At 39.3% G+C, this 13,199-nt stretch overlaps 1 protein-coding gene and 1 long non-coding RNA gene across 3 annotated transcripts in view; one reads left to right on the top strand and one right to left on the bottom strand.

Annotated features, from left to right (window-relative positions):
- ASTN2 (astrotactin 2) overlaps window positions 1–13,199 on the top strand; it is a 1,124,306-nt gene that overhangs the window by 638,571 nt on the left and 472,536 nt on the right. The gene's annotated exons all lie outside the window — the stretch shown is intronic.
- LOC140519063 (uncharacterized) overlaps window positions 1–13,199 on the bottom strand; it is an 80,026-nt gene that overhangs the window by 4,277 nt on the left and 62,550 nt on the right. The window contains exons 1-2 of one of the 2 annotated variants that reach the window (XR_011972087.1): window positions 9,723–9,970; window positions 800–836 (exon numbers count right to left, since the gene is read on the bottom strand). This is a non-coding gene — a long non-coding RNA (uncharacterized lncRNA). Of the gene's footprint in view, window positions 1–799; window positions 837–9,722; window positions 9,971–13,199 lie in introns of those variants that run through there. The other variant, XR_011972086.1, reaches the window with a different exon arrangement.

Raw genomic sequence — 13,199 nt, 5'->3', positions numbered from 1 at the left:
ATTAATCCTGCTTGCCTCAGTTTCCTTATCAGAAAAATGAGCTAGAGAAGGAAATGGCAAGCCACTCCAATATCTATGCCAAGAAAACCCCAAATGGGGTCATGAAGTGTCAGACGTGACTGAAATAACACAACAGCATTGTAAGCTTGAGAAGAAAAGGGGAAATCAGAGCAGGAGGGCTGCAGTGAAACCATTCCACAGTTCCTTCTCAAACTCCAAAAACCATTTATAGTAGCCCTATTATTAACTCAATGCTAATAGTGTATATACACACACATATACATATATGTACTTAATGTATATACATACACATACATATATGTATGTGTACATTTATAGCTACAAAATACATGCACAGTCTCATTTCATTATCATAGATATTCTGTGAAGTAACTATGCAAAGTAGTAAAAGTACAGATGAAGTATGGCTCTAAGAAGTGAATAATTTGCATAGGGTGATAGAATCTTAAAATGTAAGTCACGTAATAAGGACAGGATCTGGAACTTGGACTCAGATCCTCTGACTCTCAGTCCAATATGCATGCGACCCCAGGATTCAGCTGTGAGTTCCTGGAGGGCAGAGACTAGTTTAGTTTAGTTAGTTTTTTCGCTTATTTTTGTATAACCAGTACTTCTCACAGTGCTTGGAACACAGTAAATGTTTAATAATGCTAGCTGACTGACATCAGGTTTTTATGGTAAACTATTTCTGAAGCTCCAGTAAATAAATCCAACAAATGTTTAGAATACTGACTTCAACTAAATCTGCTAAGGGTTAAGCAGGAGGGTATACACTTACCAGAAGATTGGTGACTCAACTTATTGAAAGCACAGAGCTGCATGGGGAAGAAAAAAATGATAATAAAGCAAGGAAGAACAAATAAAAGTTAGATCCCAGGAGAAAGCACCTCAATCCTAGCTTTCTCTTATTCTATTCGGAAATTAATACTATGCCTCTACTGAAAGCTTGATGGTATTTTTTAATGATTATAATAGTAAGGTAGTGCTTTTTTTCTGAATTTTTGCTTGAGGGTTCAATGTTTCAGTCCACATCACTTATTAATAAGTATTCATTAAGAGCCTACTATGCCCATAACATCTCCATGAAGGCAGTTGGTGACTCAGTGGTTAGAGGACTGAATCTGGAGTCCAGAAGTCCTCATTTTAAATGTGGTCTGTGGTACTGACTGTGTGACCCTGTGCAACTCTCTTAATCTTCCTCTGTCTCAGTTTTCTCATCTCTAAAATGGGGATTATAATAACGTTTAACCCTCCCCAAGGATCTTGTGAGGATCAAGTGAGATGATATTTGTAAAATGCTTAGCACAGTTCCTAGAACACTGTATGTACTTCATAAATGCTTGTTTCCTTCTTCCCTCCCTAGCCCAAGCTCACACAAGTAGTGAGTAACAAAGCCTAATTTTGAACTCGGGATCCATTAGCTATAATTCCAAAGTTATCTACCACCTTGTGTGGTGATGGGCACTTCAGGAAAATAATGTGAAATGCCAATGAGACAATTTGATGTAAATGCCTAATGAACGGTACAATGTGTGCTATGAATTCATATGTAGAAACTTCTGTGGCTTGAACTGGTCAGAGAAGGCTCTGTGGAAGAAGGTAGCACATTTACTGAGCTCTGAATGGTGGAGATGATGCAAATATTAATAATCACTCAGAGTTTTTTTCAGATTACAAAACACATTTTTCAATGTGCAAGTGTTATCTTGATTTTGTAAATGAAGAAGGTGAAGTTCAGAGACATAGAGTATCTTATTCCAAGTAACCCAAGAAATAGGTGCAGGGCCCTGGTTTGGTCTTCTGACACTAGCTTAAATATGTTTTCCACAAAGACTAAAGGAGAGTACTCCAGTTACTTTTTTTAAAAAAGTGTTATTTTAATTTTTTGTAACTGAATTGCCCTGAATGTAGATTGGTTTTGAGGTTTTCCCCCACTTAACAAGTAGTCCCCCCGGAAAGAGTCTTATCTGCCAGCTAGAAGAGGTAAGAGAGACTTAAAGCTGCCATCAATCATGAGGCAGATGGAGCATGTCAGCCTCGCTGTGCTGAATCCGTCCTGAGAATCCCAAAGGTACTTCCTTAGCTCCTGACTATTGTGTCCAAGGTAGGCATCAAGGCCAGGAATGATCAAACTGTGCTTGTACTTGGGTCTGCAGTGCCTTGTCTGCCCGAGGGCACAGTCTCTTGCAAAAAGCAAGCATGGGGGGAGGAGGGGAGAAGGAGGAGAAAACAAAGAGGGTGCTGTCTGCCAAAGTGTGCCTCTTCAGAGACCTAAGCAGAAGGTTCCCTGGAAAGGCTTTTGTTCCAGCAAAGTTGTGTTAATATTATCATGGCAGCGCATTGGGTCGTAGGACTGGTACGCAGGGATTGTCACAATATTGATGGAAAGTTTGGCAAGTTAATTTTGAATCTGTCACTTCGATCTTCTCCCAGGCTCTTATTCCTTAATAAAAACTCACGGTGATTGCAGGCTCAGCTGTCAGATGAAGACTGATCTTTTTCGACTGAGACTAGCATGCGATGATTCTGTCTCCCTTCCTGTGCTTCGCCCTGTCCTCCTCTCCCTTTGCCCTCCCTCACCCTGCCACTGGAAGTCCTCTGGAGGCAACTAGGTCTTTGAGATGCTTTCATTTTACCCAAAGTGTAGCCACCCCCACAGTCTAGAGACTGCAGCTCTCTGGATGTAACATCCAGTGACAGCCAGTCAGGGACCCCTTCTTCCCCCAAATACCTTTAATAGCTCAGGCATTCCAACTGCAGCAGTAAGGGCAGGGAGAGAATTGGAAGGGAGGTGATTACCAGGGAAACATGCAGCATTAGAAAGCGGAGATGGCTTTCTAATGAGCTCTTTGCACAACAAACTAATAATGACTCTAATAAAACCCAACCCAACCAAGCTAAACCCATCATTTTCTGTATTGCCTCAAGCTCCTAAGGCTATTTCCTCTATTGGAGCTAACTCCAAATGGGAATGGGGAGGTGCTGCATGTTAGTGTAAAATGGCCAATTCTGAGTTTGCTAGTGACTGGCATCCTTGCTGGCCTGGACTGCCTGGCCCCATTTTATAAATGTGTAGAGTGAGGCAATAATAGTGACTTAGAAAAAGTCACTCTGATTGTTTAGAAATCTGAATCTATGTTTACTGACTCACAGGATCAAACATTTAGAACTGGAAGGGACCTAAAGGGTCATCTATTCAGACTGTTTTAAATTCCTCATCAGGAACTAAGACTCAGAAAAGTTAAATAACTTGTGCAAGGTCACAGCTAAGATTTGAATCTGGGTTCTTTGACTTCACATGTAGTGATTCCCAATTCCATGGTAGCATTCTTCTTACTGGCAGCAGGGTACATTAGGAAAAAGGAATAGGAGTCAGGGAGCCTACTTGTCTTTTTTTTTTTTTAACCTAAGAAGGGACATTAGAAATGATTTAATACAAACTATTCCTGAACAAGAATCCCTCCACAACAAACCTGACAAATGGGCACCCACTCTTTGAAAACATCCAGCGAAAAGGCAGACAGTACATCCTATGATAGCCCATCCCATTTTACGGTAGCTCTCGTTATTAGGATAGATTTATTGTTTATTTGGTTTTTGGTCCCCCACCCCCACATCAAGACTAAAAATATCTCTATATCTAGCACCCATTATTCCTGCTTTTGCCCACTGAGGCCAAGCAGAATTTATCTTTCATATGTGTAGTAGAGTTTCAAATACTTGGAAACAAGTATCATTTTCTTCCCTCTCCCCACTTCTTTTCTCCAGGTTAAACATCTCCATTTCTTTTACTTAGTCTTGATATATAAATTCAAGGCCCTTTACCATCATGATTATTCTTCAATGAGGACTTTCTGGTTTATCAGTGTCTTTGCTAAATTGTGGTCCTCAGAATTAAACAGATCATTCCAGAAGCAATCTGATCAGTGAAGAATGCAATCATCCTGTGTCCATCCTAGTACTACCTTGCACTTGCTACTCTCTTTCTACAGGGAAGATTAGAGTCCATCTCCTCTGGAAGTTTCCAGTAGAGCATTCACCACCCATTGAGTTCAACATCCACTTAAAAGCCAGAACTAAAATTGAGGAATGGGATGCAAAGAGCAAGTCCCTTAGTGAAGGAGACACAACCAGAGAGTATAAGGAAGAAGCTGATGCCTTTGTGAACCCATAAGGAATCTTTGTGAGACTCAGACAGACATGGGAGACTCTTCTTTACCTCTTAACTTCACTGAGCCTAAGATTCCTTGCTTATGAAATAAGGGGTTTGGACTAAATTACATCTGAGGTCCCCTCTAGCTGAGGTGCCTATGATCTTACCCCATGTCTCCCAGCTTAACCCTGTATTTTTGAGAAAGGACTGGGCTTTACCTGGAAAAACTCAGATTAAATAGTGACTGTCTCAATCAGCTCTTAATGATTTATGTTTGTGGAGGGCAGCAAAGATGTTTGGATAAGCCAAAATGGTAGCTAATTCCCAAACCATTGAAATTTTGGCTTTGGATATGTTGTTGTACTCATACTACATATGGGTATATCTGGTGTTCTAACAATCCACTTTAAGCCGCCTTAAACTGTGAAGATCTGTCTTGGGAGAAGCTGGAATCTGTTTCATTTTCTAGTCCTTATCCCTGTTCAGCCCCTCCTTGCCACCTGTACCCTCCTGCAAGTAGGCAGCTCTGTGTAACAGAGTATTTAGGGCCAGGCGCTCAGTGTGACAGACAAAATGTTCATCTTTTTCAGACCTCTTCTTTAACCAAGAAAGTGATTAAATATTTGAATTTCAAAGAGTTTTCCTAAATTCAAGGCAACTTACTTTTATACAGCATAATACAAAATTCTTAGTGCAGTTTTAGGCTTCATTATATGGTTTTAATAAAGCCTGTGAAATTACTAGAAAATAGTCTGTCAGTTATTTCTTTTGATTCCATATAGCCCTGTGTGGTAGGTGTGTGTGTGTGTGTGTGTGTGTGTGTGTGTGTGTGTGTGTGTGTGTGTGTGTGTGTTTAATTATACCCATTTTTCCGATGAGGATCTTGAATCTTAGATAATTGATTTATCCAAAGTCACAGAGAAAAATTGAAAAATTCTTAAGAGAGCCAGAACTCAAACCCAGGGCTTCTGATGTAGTCTAATTCTCTCTCTCTGCTGCATCATGAGTAAAAAGTAGATACTAATGATCAATAAACCTCAGAGAAAAGTTTGTTCAGGATACTCATTTCAAGAAATACTTTGCCTTGGTCACTATTCACATTTTGGGAGGATCAACTCACACCTACTTTTACTATTTTTTTTTTTTTGTAAATGATGAGCAAAGCAGTTTTAGGAATTCCTGTTTGACCTTATCATAGCTTATACACCTGCCCTTTATATAAATAGTAGGTTACCCATAGTCAACAGTACTTCTGCTAGGCTGATCTTTTCTACCTTATCTTACTGTTGTTCCTGTACACATGAGGTCAGCAGTCTGTCAGGGAACCATTAAGCCATCTCTGAGTCAGAAAGGAACTAGACTGAAAAGATCTTAGTAAAGGTCCACTGCCTCATCGTAAAATTGGGGTGACTTTTGGTCCTCAGAGACTATGACAGCAGAGTACAAATCTAGGAGGACATATAAAGAAAGGTTTTTTTTTTTTAATATGGGCCTGACTATGAGCTGTGTGTATGTATATCTTTCATGTAAGCATCAGCCTTGCTAGGTATAAAGAGACTCATGACCAGAGGTACACACACGGACGTATATGGAAATAATCTACTAAGATGACTAGGGATTGAAAATTGCATTGGTATAAAGAATCCATATATCAATGAATCCCTAAAGTATTAAAGTAAGAAAGGTCTCATACTCTCTGGATGTCAGTTTCCTGAGGATGATGATAGGGACAGTAACTCCCCTTTATATAGGACCTTATGGATTGCTGAGCCTGAATATATACCTGTACTACCAACCTCCAAAACTTGTCATCAAGAAAACATTTTAAAAATTCTAATATATTCATAGAAACATAAGAAGTCATCATTGTCATCAACATTATAAGATTAGCTGATATTTATAGAACATTTTAGAGTTTGCAAAGTATTTTACATATATTATCTCACTTGCAACTTGTAACAACCCTAGGAGGTAGGTACTCTAGGTATTATTATATCCATTTTGCAGATGAAGAAACTGAGATGCAGAGTGGCTAAATGACTTCCTTGTAATCAGACAACTCGTAAGTATGAGAGGTAGGATATGAACATAGTCTTCCTAACTCTAGAATAGAGCAGTCTTTGCACTAGGCCCTAAACACTAACAATATTCTTTGAGAAACTGAATGTGATGCCACAAACAATGCCAATGAATTCTGAGCCAATTTGGCTAAGTTGGAGAGAAGATTTGAGAAGGGTTTGTAGGCCTCTGTGGGGACTAAGTTTTATAGGGTTGGGGTGATTGGAAACAGTGACAAATTTACCAAATTGTTCAGTTTTGTGTGCTTTTAGTGTGCCTAGTCACATGATAAAATGTATGTGCTGGTGGTTAAGGCCCCACAAGTCACAAGAAGACCCATCTGGTCCTGCCTTCTGAGCTGATGTCCATTCCCAGTACCCATTCCGGATAGTGTATTCTATAGCAATTAGTGTGCAGAATAATTGTGTAATAATACATATCTGGTAACATAAAGGAAGAAGATTCATGGGAAAATGTCCAGTGTGACAAAATAGCAAAAGAAAGTATGAAATGAATAATATATAAGGGAAGAATTCAGTGACAGCAGGGGAAAACCAACATTGACTATAGACATCCAGGTCTTTAAGCTGCAGGCCTTGTGAGGTTAATTCATTATGGCATCCCTCTCAGAATTACTTAAGGCAAAAGGTCTGGAAGCCCCTTTGCAAATACTTCCTATTTATGTTCTTGATCTATTGAGGAAATGTTTTTCTTGCCCTATGGACTTCATGCCTGAATTTAAATAAAACCACCCAGAAAGAATAAAGACCAATGTCTCTGTTCCCCAGTCCTAAAACTTTGCATTGGGTAGAGAATGAGAGGAGCTTATTCATATAGCTGTCACTTTCCAAAAAGGTGGGGAGGGCCCAAAGTAAAGAGGAAAAATTAGCTTTGCTCTGAGTGTTCCTTTCTATATTAGTTCACCTAAACACACACACACTCTCTCTCTCTCTCTCTCTCTCTCTCTCTCTCTCTCTCTCTCTCTCTCTCTCTCTCTCTCTCTCTTTCTCTCTCTCTCTCTCTGCTGGTGGGATTACATAATGTATTCTTTTGTTACTATTTCAAGACCCCCTCATGTACTTCCCCTGATATCTCAAAACAGTAGTGGCCTCTTGGTGGTATGTAAGGAAACCTCCTTGACTGTTTACCTTCTTCTGTTTCTCCTGAACAGGGCTCCTTTCCAGATTTTTTTTCCATTCCTAATTCTAATATTCCCAATCCTATTTTTTTCCCAATTCTCCTAATCATCAGACTCTCCCTGAGCTCCCAGCATAGACCCAACACTGCACTATGGATTCTTTTCCCTGGTGATATTCTGAATTATCGCATGTGGACTCATTTCATTTCTGCGCCTTTTAATAAAGAGGCATTATGGTAGAGAAGAAAGAGAACTAGCTCTGGGGTCAGAGAACCTGGGTTCAGCTTATTCTTTATGTGACTTGGGGTAAAATAATTTAATCTCCCTTGGCCTCAGGCCTCTTCCAGCTAAGAAGCCAATTTCATAGAGTGTTAGCGCTAGAAAGAACCTTAGAGATCACTTCGTCCCACTCCTTCCTTTGGAAAATCAAGTAAGGCGTAAAAAGGAGGAGTAACTGCCCAAAGTAACACTGGTAGCCAGAGAGAAATGCAGTGTCCAAATTAAAGTCCTATGACTTCCATTCCAGGATACTTTCCATTATACTCTACCAATAAGGTTTGTAGCTAATTTGATCTCACCAGTCCCTGCTGAGGTCAGCATGTTCGGTGTCCTTTTTTGTGACTGCTCATTCCCTATCTAGATACTAACGGAGGAGAGGGTAATAAAAGGAAAAAAACTACTTCTGACCTCTGATCCCTGAAAAATTCCCAATTTATCATTCCCTAATGATCCCCTATTTCATCTCATTTTCAATAATAATAATTACCCCCATGAGACAGTTCCGATCAGAGCTTATTTAAATTAATTTGACCTGTCGAACCTCACAAGACACTATCAGATATTTTGCCGGTGCCTGGATCTATAGCACTTACTGCCTTCCCTTCATCCACTAACTCTGCAATTTTGTCAGGAAAAGCTATCAAGTTGTCTACTGTGATTTGTTCTGTGTGAACCTCCAGTGCTCCTTATTGCTCACGATTCCATTATCTCCTCCGTGTTTACAGATTTTTCTCTGGGAGCAACTGTCCAATTATTTTTACTAAATATTGACATCAGACTTACTGGACAGTAATTTCCAGGATTACCTCTCATTAACCTTTTTTGGAGATTGTGGCTGCAGAGGCAGGTTCTGTGCTACCCTTCCCTCTACTTTCTCTTACCCACAGACCTCCCTCTGAACATATTTTTTTTCAGTTCCTGATAAGATGGCACTGGTTTGGTAGTGACAAAATCTGTATTTGAAAACAGACTCAGGCAGTTGATTGCCTGTGCCACCTATGGCCAGAGACCTAAATTCTCTGTGTCTCAGTTTTGTCATTTCTAAAATGACAGAGTTGATAAGATAATCTTGTAATGGCCTTTCAAGCTCTAGAAGATATAATTTCTATGAATTCTTCTTGGAATATCATTCCTCCCAGTAAAATCCCTCTCTTTCCTTGCTGCCACCCACGCATACCTCAGAGATTCCCACCATTCAAGGCTTACTTTTTTGAAACTGCTATTCTTGCCCAGGCTTTGTAGATTACAGAATACTGATCAAAGAGGCTCAGAGTTGAAAAGTACCTTGAATGTAATTGATTTTTTTACATGCTAGATCGAAATTCCCTCTGACTCTATGCTATCTGCTTGACTGTTTTTCAGTGATGGAGAGCTCACCCTCAGTCCATTATACTTTTGGACTGCTTTAATTGTTGGGTTAACTTTTTCTTATAATATGCTGAAAATACATGTTTGTAAATTTCCTCTATATGGGCAGCTAGGTGGTGCAGTGGATTGATCTCGAGGCCTGGAGTCAAGAAGACTTATCTTCCTGAGCTCAAACCTGGCCTCAGGACACTTACTAGCTGTGTGACCCTGGGCAGGTCAGTTAACCCTGTTTGCCTCAGTTTCCTCATCTATAAAATGAGTTAGAAAAAGAAATGGCAAACCACTCTAGTACCTTTGCCAAGAAAACCCCAAATGGGGTCACAAACAGTAAGACACAATTGAACATGATGTGACAACAACAAATGTTCTATTTGTATTAGCCAAAAAAAGGGAGAGGGCAGGGGAAGGAGGAAAAAGGGAAGAAGGAAGAAAAAAAGGGGGAAGGGAAAAGGGAGAAATAAATCTAAATACCTCATATATTGAAGGATGGCTAAGAAGATTATGGCACTTCATTGCAATGCAGTTCCATAGACATAGGGACTGGACTTATGTTTTCTTAGTAATGGGAACTCGCACAGTGTAAGTTCCCTCTACCAATACAGATAAGCACTTTATCTGCAACTTCCAGTCTTACAGAGTTGCCTTGACTCTGTGGAGTTAAAAGTCATATAGCCAGTATTTGTCAAAAATGAGACATGAACTTACTTAAAGGTGAAGCATATTCCTGATCTGAAGGCCTGCTTTCTATCCATTATGCCACACTGCTTCTAGGATCATAGGAATTTGGAAACAGGAGAAACCATCCATGTCATCTTTTCCAGTCTCTTCACTTTACAGATGAAGATAACAACTGCCTTAACTGCTCTGATTTCTTCACTCTCCTGGTTAGAGACACTTGATCTCTGGCAAGATCAGAAGGGTCTAAAGAGGTGACTCCTTGGTGAATATTCTTGACTCTTAAAGCAAAATAAAAGTAAAAGATGAGACTAAATTAATTTAATTTTTTTAATTTAAATTAAATTAAATTTTTAAATTAAATTAAATTAATTTCATTGATTTATTTTTTTCTTCTTCTTTGAAATGTAGAGTGAGAGAGGTTATAATTGGGCTGTTTATTATGGCTCTGCTAAAGAACTCAGTGGACCTCACCATCTCTGGGCACCCAGAGTGGCTTGTTTACATATTACAGTTCGGGATAGGATAACAGATAGATCTCCTTTTCCACTGGCTGCCTCCTATTTCATTCTCCTTATTATTTGTCTGTGTGATTCTATTACCTGTGCACAGTTTCAATGGCTCAGACATAGTGGCGGAGGGGTAATGATAGGTTTCAGACCTCTGCTAATGACGCAAGTATCATTTCTAAGGGTTGAGATTTCTCCAGACCAAATCCCTGGCAGGATCTGCTAATAGAGCCTCAAAAATGCAGCAAGGTTCAAACTGAAGTATGTTAAAACTGCATAGCTGAATGCATACATGTGGAGGGATCAAGGAAAATGAGTGTTTATTGCATTGTCTTCCACATTAATTGATGATGGTGGTGACAGTAATGGTGCTGACAACAGTGATAATGTGGTAGTTGGGCTCTGCATATTTTTGGCAGAGTGAGAAGGCTAGAAAAGCTTACATTTCTATACAGCCTTATAGCCTATATTTTCCTCATTACAGCCCTATTAGGTAGGTAGTACAAGTTTGTTACCTCATTTTACAGGTAAGCAAATGGAGGCTCAGAGTGATTTACATATAGGGAATAAGGGTATTCTGATTCTAAATTCAATTCACTGAGCATCTATGAAGTGCCTACTATTTGCAAGTCACTGCTAAGTGCTAGGGATACAAAGACAAAAATGAAAAATTGTCCCTGCCTTCAAAGAACAGGGGCATGTTCTACTAGGGGAATATAAATGAGGAATCCACATGCCATTCTGTCTCCCAGCTTTGCATTCGTACTGGCTGTGCCTCATGGTTGAAACGCTCTCCCTCCTTGCTTCCAACTCCTAGCTTTTCTGGTTTCCTTGGTCAAATCCCACCTTTTGCCCAGGGTCTTCTCTGGTCCCCATTCCTATTAGTAAGCACTTTCTGTATAAGATTATCATCTATTTACTGTATATAGTTCATATTACATAGTTGTTCATATGTTGTCTCTCCCCATTACACTGTGAGGTCCTTGAGGGCAGAGACTATATTTTTGCCTTTTGTTGTATCCTAGCACAGTGCTAGTTACACAGAAGGTTCCAGACCTAGATTTGGAAGGAACATCTAATCTAATTCCCTTGGTTTACATATGAGGAAACTGAAGCCTAGAAAAATGAAATGACTTGTCAAAGATCACTCAGAGAATATATATCACAGATGAGATTTGAGCATGTACAGTGTCGCCTTATAATAATAATAGCTGACATATAAATATAAATATGTATGTGTGTGCGTATATATATATATATATATATATATATATATATATATATGTGGAGAAAGAGAGAGAGAGATAGAGAGAGAGGGAGAGATAAAGAGGGAGTTGTTGTTTAGTATTTTTAGTTGTGTCCAATTCTTTGTGACCCCTTTTACAGTTTTCTTGGCAAAGATACTGGAGTGGTTGGCCATTTCCTTCTCCAGCTCATTTTACAGAGGAGGAAACTGAGACAAACAGGGTAAGTAACTTGCCCAGGGTCACACAGCTAGTAAGTGTTTGAAGCTGGATTTGAACTCAGGTATTCCACACCCTCTCCTTGCACTCCATCTCTACTGTACCACCTACCTGCTGACACACAGCTTCAAAATTGTATGATTTTGCAAACATTAGGTACTCTCTTCTCTGTCCTGCTGCATGTGACGAGGGCCCCTAGAACAAGTAATCAGAGGTGAGGACCTCATGCCCAATGATCCATTTAATTCCCAGGGATGGCTAGGGAGGTGACATGAGGCTGATTCAGTCCCCTGGACTGATGATGTCATACCATTCTCAGAGTTTTAGGTTTGTTCTAGCTATTTCCTAGGAATTAGCATAATAGAGTGGAAAGATTGCTGAATTTGTAGTCATGAGTCTCGGTTTACATCTTAGCTCTTACACTTATTAGGGAAATGACCAAGAGCTATCCATTTAACCTCTCTGTGCCTCAGGTTCCTCATTTGTAATATGAGCAGTACTGGTCTGAAGTATTGACTTTACCAGGTTTTTGTGTGAATTAAATGAGACAATTAATCATACTAACTGTTGCCTAGAATTGGTTATATTATCTTAAGAAATCAAGTAACTGGGCCCCTGAAGGACATCTTAAAAAAGGAAAAAAAAATCTTAGAAATGAAATAAGACCTCAGTATATGAAAGTATTTTCAGAAAGAAAGCAATACATGGGACTGCAAAAAAAGAATTCTACTAAGTACTCTTGTATTTCTCATGGTAATTGGTTAACGAGTCATTTCACGTCAATAAGTATTTATTAAGGGCCTCCCTGCTATGGGCTTCTGCTATAGAGAACACCCCAAACCTATACTGCTCAGGCACCATGGTTAATACCAAACAAACATCGTAGGATGGCTTGGACACATTGTTTCGTTGGTATAGCCAACTCCTGATGATTTTTTTTAAGAAGGTTTTTAAATGCCAAACAGAGGAGTTTTCATTTTATCCTAGAGGTAACAGGGATCTACTGAATGAAGCTCTTGGATCAGGGAAGGGATATGGTAAGATCTCTACTTTAGGAAGAACACTTTCGCAGGTAATGTCACAAAGGATAGAGTACTGAGCCTGCAGTCAGGGAGATTTGAGTTCAAATCCAGCCTCAGACAGCTGTGTGACCCTGAGCAAATTACTTAACCTCTGTTTGTCTCATATCCTCATCTATCAAATGAGGACAATAATAACACTTACCTCCTGGGGTTTCTTATTAGTATTAAAGTAGATAATAATTGTAAAGCACTTAGTACAGTATTTGACACATAGTAAACACTATATGAATGTTAGTGATGATGATGATAATGGGAAGAAATTATTGAAATAGGGAGAGACTTGAAGTAGGGAATCTAATTAAGAGCATTATAAAAGCCCAGGCATTAATTGATGATAACCTGAACTAGACTGGTAATTGTGTGATTGGAGAGAAGGGGACAAAGATAGAAGATGGAAATAGATAGAATAGATAAGATTTGGCAATAATAATTAGAGTTCTCCATAAATGGAAT

The sequence above is a fragment of the Notamacropus eugenii genome, chromosome 1, assembly GCF_028372415.1.
Source record: "Notamacropus eugenii isolate mMacEug1 chromosome 1, mMacEug1.pri_v2, whole genome shotgun sequence".
Classification (NCBI taxonomy): domain Eukaryota; kingdom Metazoa; phylum Chordata; class Mammalia; order Diprotodontia; family Macropodidae; genus Notamacropus; species Notamacropus eugenii.
Note: the sequence above shows the minus strand (reverse complement) of the source record. Positions and strands in the feature narration are given on the sequence as shown.